We start from the raw sequence: 14519 nt of genomic DNA on the forward strand, positions 1-14519 counted from the left end.
ATGTTATGAGTCGCAATCTGCTGACAGACATCAAGCAGCGCGAAACAAACAGTCCAGAATGAAATTAAAAGAGTAGAAGCGAGGATACCGAATAATGTGTACATGTTGGCTGGTAACTGTAGCTTCAGATTTTTTGTCCGGAACAATAATTTTGAGCGCGATGTTTATGATGAACCTGCAGCGGTCAATAAATTGTAATTAGCGCTACACTAGGCTAGGCAACAAAAGAACCGGTAGCCGATTGCAAAGACGCATAAACCCACATGGCTCATTAACCGGCAGAATAACATCTACCAAATCACTTTAGCCTTTTATAGCCCCAGTGGTCGCCGAAAGGCTTATACACGACCAAATGCTCGCCGTTTTAAGCATTATAACCACGAAAAGAGTTTACGAGCCGGATATTAAAATTCTAAACGCGTTTAAAACAAAAGTATTAAGCATGCGGTGTGGTCTTTTTATCGTGCTTGCATATGCTCTGTATCCCGTGAAAAAAATTTTTGATGTTCAAATATATAGCCATAAAAAGGCATATATATATGATTTGATATGTTTCGTTATGACTTTACGTACCGATGTCAGGCCTGATGTGTTCATATATGGATACTGTTATGCATCAATGTGTTAAGTGCTATGGAAATCCTATGTACTTAACACACTATTGCATAACAGAGTCCATATACTCATAGATAAATTTTCAGTCTAAGATAATGTTGGTAATCTCTAACGAGGGACGAATAATCGGTAAACCATCTTCTTACAAGAGAGTTAATTTTTTAGTGTTGTTCTAAAGTAAAAATCATTTTGTTTTATCTCCTCAGAAGCTTATCTGACATTGATTTTTGGCTTGATCAACTGCTAAATGAATTTTTGTTGAATAAAAAATATTAATATTATTAATATTTTTTATTAATTTATTTTAATTTTATTAAAATTATTAAATTTTATAATTTTATTAATTAATATTAATTTAATAACCGTATAAATTTCTAGAAAAAATGAAAAATTATTTTTTTAGAGTTATTTTTCAGTGACCGATTGTATATATAAGTTAGAATTTTTTTTTTCTGCCTAATGGTCATACAAGTGACTAGTGAATCCAGGTTCGATTTCTGGCTTGGTAACCGACCCCATATATTTTTTCAAAGTATGTCTTTTTGCTTTCATTCAATTTCTTTCATTATCTTTCATTCAATTAACATCTTTATAACTCGAACAGATACCACAAGCTTCCAGCTTTACTAATATTCAAGTTTGATGGATTTCCATCGAACTAATGTACACGGAAAAAAGAAAACTCGAAAAATTACAGTATATTTTTTTTTTTTTTTTTTTTTTTGGGAATCTTACGCGTCAGCCTTCTGGCCTAGACACGTGGGATTTTTACGTCCCTTCCTACTATTTATATTATTGTGCTTGATATATCTAAATACACATCTTTACCTCCTATCCGCGGCTGTGGCCGACTTACAGTCTGTACCCGCATTTGCCTGTGCCCCGCCCCTTAGCACAGTGACCAAGGAAACCACAGAAACCTCGCCAGGGTACGGTCGGCAAGGGAGCAAGCCTTGGAAATCGCAGAAAAATTGCGACTGCCAGGGCTCGAACCCACGCCTGAGCGACTATTGTACGGGCAGTTTAAGACTTAAATCGCTCGGCCACGCAGTCGCCTCAAAATTACAGTATATAATGCAACGTGGCACTTCGTGATGAAAACTGGAAAAATTACAGTTTCAAATGTAATTATTACAGATTTTATAAGAATTACATTGTTAAATGTAATATTTACATTGAAAGCTCTGAATATTAAATTAAAAAATTGAATTTAGAAAAATGTTATTTCAAACTGTAATTTTTCTAGTTCTGATTACGACGGGACCGATTTTACATTTTATACTGTAATTTTTCGAGTTTTCTTTTTTCCGTTTACAAGAGAGGAGATCTCTCGACCAATAGGGAAGATGGAGTGTCCATCTATTGGCTTGAATTAGATTGACTAGTCACTTGTGACCACTAGGCAGAAAAAAAAAAAAATTCTAATTTATATTATTTTTTTATTTTCATACAGAGCTTGATATGGTCTTATCAGAAAATTTTCCACCGGTAATTTTATTAAATGAAATTGAATTTTCGAAAATGATCACAGACTTTGAACAATGTTTTTTGGACTTTTACAGGGCAAAACAACCATTATCAGTTGTTTAAATACATATGTGCGGATTGGGATATAAATAAAAATATGTCGAATTGAGGGCTTTGCATAACAGAAAACAGAAATGGAATTTAATTTCAGACTTATCGATAGACTATTCTGTTGACAGTTTGTATGCAATGTTGAAATATACGTTTGCATAGAAGACTACTATACTGAAAGCTTTACTCGTTCTGGATACTACCATTTCATTTGTGCGATGTGTAACGTATGGCGTATATGTTAGAATAAATGATTGGTGATACCAGCACGGTATCCCGATACTACGTACTACGTGCAGTCAGCCCGGAATTTCCAGAAATGATTGATGAGGGAATATATACTCAGGCTGCATGTACACACTACTCTCTATTGCATAATTTTACGGTGGTAATGATACGGTCCGGTTTTGCTTCTGCTCTGTTATCGCATCACGTAAATGTTGTTCCGTCTCTTTTTGATGCTAATAGAATATGGGTGTGTGTATTCCTCTAGCTCTTTGCAAACTACGATACAACTTTATATCCATATAACAAATTTAATGTATCGTCACATATATCTATCAGCTATCAACTATAAACTATTGGCCAAGTCACTCTGTCTTTTAAATAATAATATCTCTCATACCACGCACATACATGTGGGCTACGCCCTCATACAATATGCAGAATACACTCGTCGACTAAGCATCAAATATGTTATCATACTACATTTATGTGTAATATACGTCAATGATAGTTTAAATAGGGAAGCGTCGTCAATAATTGATAAATCTGCACTAGGGTGGACACGAAAGCTGTAGACACGAACCAAATTTATTTTATATTATCCAAAGCATATATGATTCAAATCATGTCGATGTGTTCAATTTATATTATCAATTGTATATTGTGAAAATTCATAATGTATGAGTGGTGTTGTAGGGCAAATCAACTGCTTAAAATTTTTTATTATTAAGGGGGTATTCTAGTCTAGAAGCATGGATTTCAGGTAATTTTGTGAAGTGCTATAAGAAAAAGGCAATCAATATTTTTAACATCCATTTTTTTATAAGTTATTTATTAACATTACAAGAATACAGAAAAAAAATAAATAAAGTTGAGAATTCAAAAAATTAGCAGCCGATGAAGTGAGGGGGGGGGGGTCTCAAAAAATTGGCACGTGACCATGCCCACGATTCCAACCCTCCTAGCAATCTGAAATAAAAATAATTAGGAAAACGGTTGACCCTAAAGGCCATCTCTGCAACTTCCCGCTAATTCCGTTAATCCTGGCCGCTTTTTTTGAGATCTTCGAGCTCAACAATACAATCTGGGTGTTTTTTTGAGCTCTCCGAGCTCAAAAAGATACCTTTTCTATGCTTTTGAGCTCTTTGAGCTCGAAAGCCTGATAGAAGTTTCATAGAACACTATTTTTTGAATTTTCAAACCGCAATAACTTTTGAATAAATGAACCGATTTTTACGCGGTTAGCGGCATTCTACGCAGTTTTTTAAGTCTCATAAAGAATTTTTAAGTTTAAATTAGTTGAACTAGAAATTTCGGAGTAACTCCGAAAACACACTTTTTTCGGTTTTCTTTCGTTCACAATATCTCTCGAGGTGGTTTTTCAGAGGTGGTTTTTGGAATAACTTTTAAAAGGCTTTACCGATCAATTTCAAAAACTAATTAGCTCTTAACATAAAAAAACCACGTCGATCGCCGCCAGTCCGGTCAAAATCGGTTGGTTCGTTCCTGAGTTATCGTTGACGAAAGAAAACCGAAAAAAGTGTTGTTTCGGAATTACTCCGAAATTTTTTGTTCTATTAATTTAAACTTGAAGATTCTTTATGGAGCTTAAAAAACTGCGTCGAATGCCACCAATCGCGTGAAAATCGGTTCATTCATTCAAAAGTTAGTGCGATTTGAAAATTCAAAAAATAGTATTTTATCAAACTTCTATCAAACTTTTGAGCTCGAAGAGCTCAAAAGCATACAAAACTATTTTTTTGATCTCGGAAAGCTAAAAATAACACACAAGTTGTATTTATGAGCTCGAAGAGCTCAAAAACGTCATAAGTGCAATTTCAAGCGTTTAGGTATAGAATTGGCGGGAAGTTGCAGGGATGGCCTTCAGGGTCAACCGTTTTCCAAATTTTTTGATTTCAGATTGCTCGGAGGGTCGGAATTGTGGGTATGGTCACGTGCTAATTTTTTGAGACCCCCCACCCCCCCACCTCATCAGCTGCTAATTTTTGGAATTTTCAACTTTTTTTATTTTTTTCTGTATTCTTGTAATGTTAATAAATAACTTATAAAAAAATAGATGGTAAAAATATTGATTGTCTTTTTTTACGGCACTTCAAAAAATTATCTGAAATTCATGCTTCTAGACTAGAATACCCCCTTAATGCTTTTCAATCTTATCATAAACTTTTTTTGTTTAGCCATATACGGCCTGATTTTAGCTATATATTAGTGAAAATTAATTTATTATAATTTTTCAATATTTTCTATAAATTTCTACATCAATTAACACGTCTCAGTGAGTGTTCATTGGCTTATTAATTAATTAATCTACAACCAATATTTTGTATAAGTTCTTAAGGAGAGTAAAAAAATTAATTGAATTTTATAAGAACACCTTAGACTTGACTCTCTTACAAGGAGATCATTCACTGATCATGCGCTCTCTGACGGGAATTTTATATAAACATATTAGAAAATTTTTTAACGGGATTTTAAAATTTATATTAACAGCAATAAATAATGTTTCGTCATAGAAAAAATTCTTTTGAATCAAAAAATTTCTTCTCGCTCCAGAAAAAAATAAGTTTTTTTTTTTGATCAAATTCAATCTTTTTTCTGGACAATTGAATTAATAATTGCTGATAAAAATCAAAATTCTTAAAAGTTTAATTGCTGAAAACTAAATTGAAAAAATTGTTAGGTGTACAATTACAATTATCATAAAGGAATAATTTTTATGATCTGTTACTTCTCTATATATAGACCCTTGAATAAAAAAAACCGTTCCACGATGTGATTGTTTAATTTCAAGGCCAAGTGCGAAAGTAATAATTCATGTACATGAGCCGTAAAAAATGATATATTATAAGATACGTATACACTGTAAATCCAAGTGTTTTAACAAAACACACATAAAGTGTTTTGTTTCTATCTTAAAGCATTGTAGTCACTTTTAAAACATTTCCACGTGTTTTAAATTTTCTATGTTAAATGCCCATTTGTAGTCACTTTTAAAACACTTGGATTTACAATGTAGATATAAATATAAACACAAATGTAATTGTAATTACGAACAAAGATAAATAGTTAGGAAGTATTATATTTATTAATAACAATAGTTCTACCGGTTTTTCATTCTCTGTGTTTATAACTTGAATTATTCTTGTGAATTATTTCGTGCATGCACGAGAAAATTTATCGTTATTATATCGTTATTTTACATTCTGCTACTGTACTTTTAACAATGTATATTATGTTTTATATTATGTGATACAATGTAATGAAATATATACACCAATTTCCATCAGATTACTGATAATAAGCACCATCTCGTTATTTAATTAAATTAAATAATGGTTTTGTTGTAATTAATAAAATTGCGGATAATTTTTATTGCCGTAGAGTTTACTAAAAATTATACGTATTATATTTTTCTAAATTCATTTATCGTTAGTACCTTGCATGACTGCCTTAACTTTTTACTGCATTGCGGCCTCAAGAAAATAAATAGACAGTATGCATATGACGAATGTAATTTGCAACCAAACTATTTTAAAAGTCCATGTAAGTGAAGTCAATTTAGAGATTTAAATTTTAAATTCGAGAACCACCGAAAAATTAGTTAATTTAAAAAGTGAGAAGCTAAATGTAAAAGTTAATTTACAAACAGTTTAAAAAGCCATAATGATAACCATCGGCATTAAAAATAGGTAAAACATACTTGACGATAAAAATCGTGTAAGCCAATTAGTTTTCTTATCTTAAACAGATCCTAAGGTGACCGTGCTATAAAAAAGCCTTTGACGTCGGAAAAATAATAATAAAGAAGCAGAAGAAAGATGTAGACTTTAGACTTGAGACCTGTATACAGACTGTAGATCATTTGGTGGCGTATTCAGAGTGCCAACGGGCTGTATGATCACACACAAGAGGAAAAAAGGTGGCGAGATGGTGAGGGTGACGGCGCCAGTGAATCCTTTGAACCTTGCCCGCTTCTTCAGGTAGCCACAGACACATTAGTCACTCCCTTCTCACCGTGATCCAGCAGCGAGTCGGTGCTACTCCAACTAGTGGAGATGAATCAGTATCTCTTGCAGTGGTATGCTAGGCTGATTATTCCTCTGCTAGCTGTCTCTTATTATTCTCTTGTTGACGAGTTTCTCTGTAATTCACTATTCATTCGTTCCTCCTGTCTACTGATGGCATGCCACTCGCTCCGTACTTTCAGCTTTCAAAGCCTCATCTAAAAGTTTGCACCAGAAACCTTCCAGTGCAGGTTCCAAACAATAATGTACAATGCAGGTGAGTTCATTTCCGAGCATACTCATAAGCTACTTGCTCTCGATCCCTAATTGGTCACGGACGTCAAGTTTTTGGACTCTAATGTTCAACCGGACCATTTACCAAATCCATTGTTGAAAATTTTTTGGGGTTTCTTTTTCTTCAAGAAAAATATTCAATATTCATTTGCTACGGTGACATGCCGTTCATTTTTTTAATTCACTCCGGTAATCAAATTTTAGTTTTTTACATTAGCTATAAGTAGTATGTACACTGAAAAAATTAATTTGATTTAAGAAAAAAATTCTTGAACCAACAGAATTATTTCGAAGAGCTTCATCGTGTTGACTTCAGTAGAAAATTCCTTTTATTAAAAAATTTTTTTCAATTTAAGGGATCATTCTAGTTCCGGCGCTCGAAAAAAAGCAAACATTCATTATTTTTTTACACAGAAATTATTATAGATATTGATATAAATTTTATTCAGCTCAACACATACACTCTTGAATAATAAAAAATATTTTACTTTATTTTTTTTTATATTTTTTATATGCATAAACAGCGGATGAACGGAGTTCCTCCAAAAGTTGGTATGTCGCTGACGTAAATGATAACTTGATAATGGCTCATCTAAAGCACTAAAACCAAAATTATGTACTTTCAATATGTAAGTAATTATGGCAAGAACTACGGAGATTAATATTTATTGATAAAAAACAAAATGGCTGAGATAAGAATAACGAAAACTTAAAAATAAGGGTTTTTTCCCGATTTTTAGTCCTAATAAAATAGTAAAAATAAAATTTTGATTTGGTTGTAGTTCGTGCCTTAACGGGGGAAATACGTGTAGAAAGCCGTTTTCATTAATTTTTTTAAGGCATAAAAAATTAATATTATTTATTGAAACTATCAGGTTATTTTATACATATATTTATGAGTATTTTTTCGTATTAAACAACAATATAAGTTAACAAATAGCGGAGATATCAGCTGATACACATCGTAGGTTGTCATCCGACTTAGCAGTCTGTGTGCAGTATGGAAGCCACAATTTTTATTTGAAATCAATGGCACAGAAAAATTACTTCATTTATATGTGTATTTTCCATATGAACCTCAATTCCACAAAAAAAAAAGTAAAAATTTGCATTTTTTAGAGGGCTGTGAAATTAAGTCATGATTTTTTACCACTTTTTCATACATTGTTTATTGAAAAAAAAAATAGTTTAAATAAAAATATCGCTTCCAATTGAGGTTCATATTCAAGGTAATTGTATAAAAAAAATTATAAGCCATATCGCAATATGATTGGTTTAAAACTCTTTGAGCTAGACTGCACACAGCTTTGAAAAAACTCGTTTCGAGAAAAACGCGTTTGAAAAAAAAGTGACAGAAAAAGTTAATGTAAAATAGTATTTTATTATTATTTCGATTTTTACTTGTATACCGTTATTGGTTTTTACAAGGCTGGGTAGATGGTAGCTGTCGCATTCCGCGAGTGCGCCACCGTCCTGTGTTTTTATACTGTCCTTGTTTTTATTCAACGCTTTTTTGGACCCCAGCACATCCTCTTTTCACTCCTGTATTTTCACTACATAATCAACCTTATTTTTCGCACATTTGTATACTCAACTCTTTATTATTATCACGCGGCTGTGGACCGACTTGTGCTTTCTGTACTGTATTTACCCTATTCCTCACCCCTTTCTATCGGTTGTTGGAATAGTGGCGATGGGGAAACCACAGAGAAAACCCATGCCAGTACAGTTCGGCTACCGGAGCGACCCCCGACGGTTGGTGTTGGAACTATTCGAACAACCGTCGGGGCTCGAACCCTCGCCTCACGGCATGATGTGCGAGCGAACTAACGGGATAATGACTTAACCCGCTCGGCCATCATGCCACTAATTATGTAAAATAGTATTAAAGTAATTACTAAATTGCTTATAACTTTTAAACGAATAGAAATTTTGACTTGAAATTTTCAATCTATATTTTTGAATAGTTTTACAAGTGATTTATAAAAAAAAAAAAAAAAATTAAATTTTTTTAAGCCTGTATTCGTATTTCCCCCCTTAACTACTACTATGTAGAATATGTAGTTTAAATTTTATTAAGATCAGGTCAGGTGTTTTGGAGATATCATGTACGTCAACCAGAAAAGCATAGTTCTGAGATAAACGCGTTTAAAGTTTTTTTGATAAAAAAAAAAAAAATCTAAAGTCCCTTCAGCCTGTTTAGAAATTTGATTTTCTTCCTCTCGAAAATCCACATAAACCTCGTAAAATAATATAGTTGCAGTGGTCTGATCACTTAGAAATTTTAACTCAATACTTGTAGATATATGTATTTTCGAAAAATATAAAAAAAATGTACTTGATTCAATAATTTTTCCTTTGAATCAAAAGTTAATTTTTTTTAGTGTACTTTTTGATAGTACATAATTTATAATTTTTTATTCCTTTCTTGTCGTTGTAATCCGATGAACAGTGATTTGTAACCTGGCGCCGAGAGCTCGAATCACGATTTCATTATGAAGTAATTAAAAGTCATTACTAGTGGTATTCTTTTATTTAGTGAGAGAAGCGACGGGTAAAAGAAGCCGACAATCGAGTGGCAGTCAGACCCTTGTCTTTGGACGTGATCATCTATCGAGATACGTCGGACACTTTGTGCCGTTCGAAAATATATAATATATATATATTACATTTATACACATAATATAACTTCGCTACTATATACATGTACCTATATATTTTTTTTCGAATGTAATTTAATGGTGTTATACGTAGGTTCAAACACTGAGACACCCTTTATAAGACAATCTCCGGTCCAGAATGACCGGATGATGAAATAATACAAAATTTCGAAGGGTCATGGGTAAAATTTATTGAATTAGCTGATAGTTGAATTTGTCATAATTTTTTTTTTTTTTTTTAAATTTGAAATTCAATATTTGTCTACACAAAAGTTTGTTAAAAATCAAAGAATTAATTTCTTGTAGTGAGACATAAAATTTTTTTTTTAATTCTGGGTTATATTAAAAACATATTTTTACGAGAGTTTACCAAAAAGACAACCAGAGGCTTGAAGAGGAAAAGATGATAAAAAAAGAAGGAGAGCTTAGCAAAATAAGGCCGTGACGAAGCCACCGGCGCCAGACCTGTCCCAACTCATTACACGATTCTCTTCGCCGACCGATTCAATCCAAGGACTCGAGGAGAGAATCCTTTTCTCCGTTTACGTCCACGTTTCTTATTTTTCCTCTACTTGTATTCTGCTGCACAAGAACAAGAGAATATAAGGCATTATACTTTAATGCGAAAGTCAAAAGTGATATCGCGATTCAGTGAAAATCAATCGACTGGGTCAGAAAAACTCAATCTAAGATAATTGATAAATTTTTTCTTCCGAGCATTATAAATTCAGTTCTGCAAGTCATAAATCATGGGAAAATTTGAAAGTTAAACGATTAAAAAAAGACGATTACTTCCGTTCTCAGGAGGCGCAGTCGAACTAATTTGAAGTTTGGCCCTTTAAAACCGTAAAAATTGTAGTGAAATCGTTAGACTCATTACTAAATCGATTAGTTTTCGAGATTTGATATTCTATGTGTGTACGAACCTTTGGATCATCAATGAGCAGACCTGAACCAGAGTTTGAAACGGCTTGATGAAGGTAAACAAACAGGATATAGGTTCATCGATCATGTTAATGGCGGGAACTAATCTTATATATTTTACTAATGTTAACTCCGGTTTCTGGTGCTTTAGTTGTGGGTTAAAGCTTTTTTTATCCAAAGTAGAAAGCAAGACTGTTAATGACAAAAAGATCATTAATTTTAATTTAAAAATCCTTAATAAGGAATATAAACTCCGAGCTGACAATGTTTAATGACTCCTTCAAATTATTATTTTGTTTTTATGCCCTATCTATTTTAATGAGTATCATTATATTTTATACGCACTTAGAACACATATAAATTTATTATATATTATATGGTATTTTTATTTAAGATATTTCGTTATTTTCTCACGGAATCCAACAATCAGAATTAGGTAGTAGCTTTGAACTTTTTTATTTATTTTTTTCAGGTAAATACTTAAAAGAAGCTTTTAGAGTGCGATTATAAGGAAAATTACTGCCGAAGAAAAAACAGATGGTCATGGTGGACCAAAAAGAGGTTGTGCCGCTAATGGACAGAAGCAGATGAAACAAAACGAGTCAAGAAGAAGTCACTATTTGGCCATCGCCGACGGCTTTTTTTATCGTTTTCGAATCCTCGTTTTCTTTTCATCCATCATCCAACTCTGTAACTGCTTTTGATAGCTGTCTTGGCTGAGCATCATCATTCGTTTATTTATGTACATACTCATCATGTGTATGTAGCACCATACGGTGTGGTACATTATTAAATAGAGACACAAACTCTTTCTGTTTCTGTTTTAATAGTTTTTAATCAAAAATTAAAAAACAATTTGACGCTGATAATTTTTTACATTTTTTTTTCTAATTTTAGAATTCAAAGTACGTAACTATTCGTTCATTTACTTTTTATGACTGCTATTGAAAATTAAACGATTGTAATGACCCTTAAAAATCCTTCAGCTTCAAACGGATGTTATCTCAAGTGTTTTCTCGCACGTGAGCTTGTTGAAAAGAATTCTAGGATACTTGATGAAGGTTTCACTGGATGAAGCGTATTTGCAAAGATCACTTTCGTTAATTTATGACATTGATCTCGAGATAATAATGACTCATCATATATGTTTATTTAGAATGAAAAAACAATATTTATTTGAAAATATATAAAAGTATCTTAGAGAAAATTTTGTATTATTTTCATTAAATCAAAAATAATTTTTTGAAAAATTTGATTTTCTGCAAATGAACTTTCCGTGTAATTAATAAAAATATTTGATGTATAAAAACTCTTTACAATGATCATCGATAAAAGTTTGATTAAATAAAAATAAAATTCAATGATTTATAAAATTGACAATAATTTAACACTAAGAAAATATAAGTTACTATGATTTATCGCCAAACATATCCATTAGTTGAAAAACACATACATCATACTAAATTCACTTTTATATTGAATCTGTCTACAGTACTATTAGATAAGATGTATTACAATATTTTTCCAGAACTGTAATAATAAATACTACCAGTTAACAATATCCATAATTCAATGGTCAGTGCCTTCATGAATTCCAAAGCTCTTATTCATTAAATTCCGATATTTCATTTCAACAATAAAGAAACCCGTACGACAACTATAAACTATAAAGCTCGCCGAAAATACGTTCGCTAAATTTTAAAACCAATAAAACTCTTCCGGCACTTTGTGGGTCATTTAAAAACGTCTAGCGGTTTTTCTTCTACTTTCATTATTATTTTTCTTCAATAAATACAAATGTTAAACTTTTATACTGTACCTAAAATCCAATATATAACAATATAATGTATGAAAAAGAAAGAAAACTAGTAGCTCACTCGACGACGTTTATTCTTTTGTAACTTTGCACTTCCGCGGCAATCGGTTACGCCTTCTCGTGTCATTGTGACATATTTCTTCGGGTCCTTTGGGCTTTAAAACTACAACTGTATGGTGGATGTATTTACTAGACCAGTCTCATACATAAGATACACACATTAGTGTTCTGTGTATGAACATCGAACGTAACACGAGTTGCTGAAGAAAACATACCGCTAAAGGTTATGGGCCATGGGGCTAGTTAATGTGTCAAATGTACAACAGGAAGCGATACAATAATATTGTAAGGAGACCAGTGTGGAAGTTTTTTTTTAAAGACGTGTGGGATGGGCGTGTGTACATGGCTGCACTGGCATAACTGATCACGGGAAATCTTTCTCTATTACAGGAAACGCGTTTAATTTTACGGTACTATTCAATTTTCATGCATGTATGTATTCAAAGATACATAATGTATGTCATTGCTTAGTGAACATAATATAACGTTTTGTATGTTATTGATCTTGATCTTATGCACGTGCCGAAAATTTTTCAATAGAACTATTTTTTATTTAATCTTTGTAAAAATATTGTTTCCTAAATTTTTGTGATTCTATAAAATTTCATTACTGTATCATTTGTTTAGAGTCCTGAAAAATTACTAAATACACAGTAAAAAATTTTTCGTCATTGTGTAAAGTGTAAAAATTTGTGTGTAGAATATTACACTCTAGTGTGTAGAATTTCACATTCTAGTATGTTAAATCAACATTTAAGAATGTTAAATTCTACACACTAGAGTGTAATATTCTACACATAAATTTTTACACTTTACACAATGACGAAAAATTTTTTACAGTGTAGAATGCGCTATGATAATATTAAATTCTTATTAATATATCGTAAAAAATTGGTAAAAATCCTGAACATTTAATTCAAAAACACCGGTCGATTAAATATTATCGTAATCACATCCTCAATGAGTGCAGCATCTTTAAAAAAAATAACGTATCATTACGTATTTTTTATAACATCCCGTGCATACTGTAATACATGCATAACATCTGTCATTGTAATTCTCGGCTATAAAATTGAGGTATACCTGCAAATTAAAAAACTCGGAAATCAGAAATATTTTAAAAAGTTACTTCAAAAGCTGATCATTTTGCACGGTCATTTTCGTGTACGCCCGAATCAGATATCCATGGGGCTGATTACTGTTATTACACACCTTTTTTACTCCATATTTCCATTCTGTTTAAATTTGATCTAGCCATTCATTTCGATTTTATTGCATCACTCTATTTTTTACACATAAAACACCGTGCATGCATTGAAATTTAACTTGATCGTCAATTAATACCTCAGTCAATTTAAATACAAAAAAAAATCATTCGGAAAAATTCAATTATTTTTCATTATATAACATACGTTCGAACTTAACAGAATATGATTGTATTATTTATTAATTTTTTATGATTAATTTATTACTGATACTAATAAAAACCGAATCAACAGCCAATTAAGTACATAATTAAAACAAACAACGTAAATAATTATTAATAATTATAAAAGTGTGAAGAATAAATTAATAATTAACAATTAATGCACATAAAAAAAACATGTAATTAACTCAATTAAGGTTTTTTTCTATCAACAAATCTTAGACTCTAAAAAATTGTATTTGCGTAATTATACGCATGACCATATTATATATTCAAGTATTATTACTTTAAAAGTGTATACTTCGTTTAATTTACCGGTAGCAAATCTTCTGAATCTGACAGCGAAGGCGACGAAGCATTCATAGCTTAACCTATAAGCCAGCACGTGACAGTAGTCATTGACACAATGACTAAATGACACATAGTCGGGGGCTCGTGAGCACACCACACACCCGTTTGGTTGATGGTGTGCATAGGGCCAGTGACAACGAGAATCGTTACGTTAACACCCACCTTTATTATTGTAAAGACTTTTATATCCACTCTATACCCTATTTTGCTATTTGTCCTCTGTTCTATTTTATTGAATACGTTCTATTCTGGTAAATATGAATAAAATCGTGAATTCATTGTCGTGAAAGACCTAAAGAATCAGAGCAACCCTTATGAGAAAAGGAGCCGCTTTGACGAGGCGGTGGGAGGAGTAGACCTTGGATCTTGGAAAAATCGGAGATGAATGAGGCTAAAAAGTAGCAGGAAGTAGATCTCAAAGCTCAGATTTCGCGAGTTCCGGTGCTTAAACGCGAAGTAAAATGAAAATCATGATCGATAGGTTCTTACATCATTGTAAGAAGCTTTATGATTATTATTTTTGATGCGCTTTTTTCGGTTAGCTT

At 32.1% G+C, this 14519-nt stretch overlaps 2 long non-coding RNA genes across 2 annotated transcripts in view; one reads left to right on the forward strand and one right to left on the reverse strand.

Annotated features, from left to right (window-relative positions):
- The window catches only part of LOC123266131, a 33318-nt gene extending 21784 nt beyond the window's left edge, over positions 1-11534 (forward strand). The window contains exon 3 of the long non-coding RNA XR_006509711.1: positions 10794-11534. This is a non-coding gene — a long non-coding RNA (uncharacterized LOC123266131). The remainder of the gene's footprint in view (positions 1-10793) is intronic.
- On the reverse strand, positions 599-6149 carry LOC123266138. The gene is made up of 3 exons (XR_006509712.1): positions 6140-6149; positions 2369-2379; positions 599-682 (listed from the first exon to the last, which is right to left on the reverse strand). It is a non-coding gene; the product is annotated as an uncharacterized LOC123266138 (long non-coding RNA).
- Positions 11535-14519: the final 2985 nt, after the last annotated feature.

This window comes from Cotesia glomerata, linkage group LG1, assembly GCF_020080835.1.
Source record: "Cotesia glomerata isolate CgM1 linkage group LG1, MPM_Cglom_v2.3, whole genome shotgun sequence".
In the NCBI taxonomy this organism is placed as follows: domain Eukaryota; kingdom Metazoa; phylum Arthropoda; class Insecta; order Hymenoptera; family Braconidae; genus Cotesia; species Cotesia glomerata.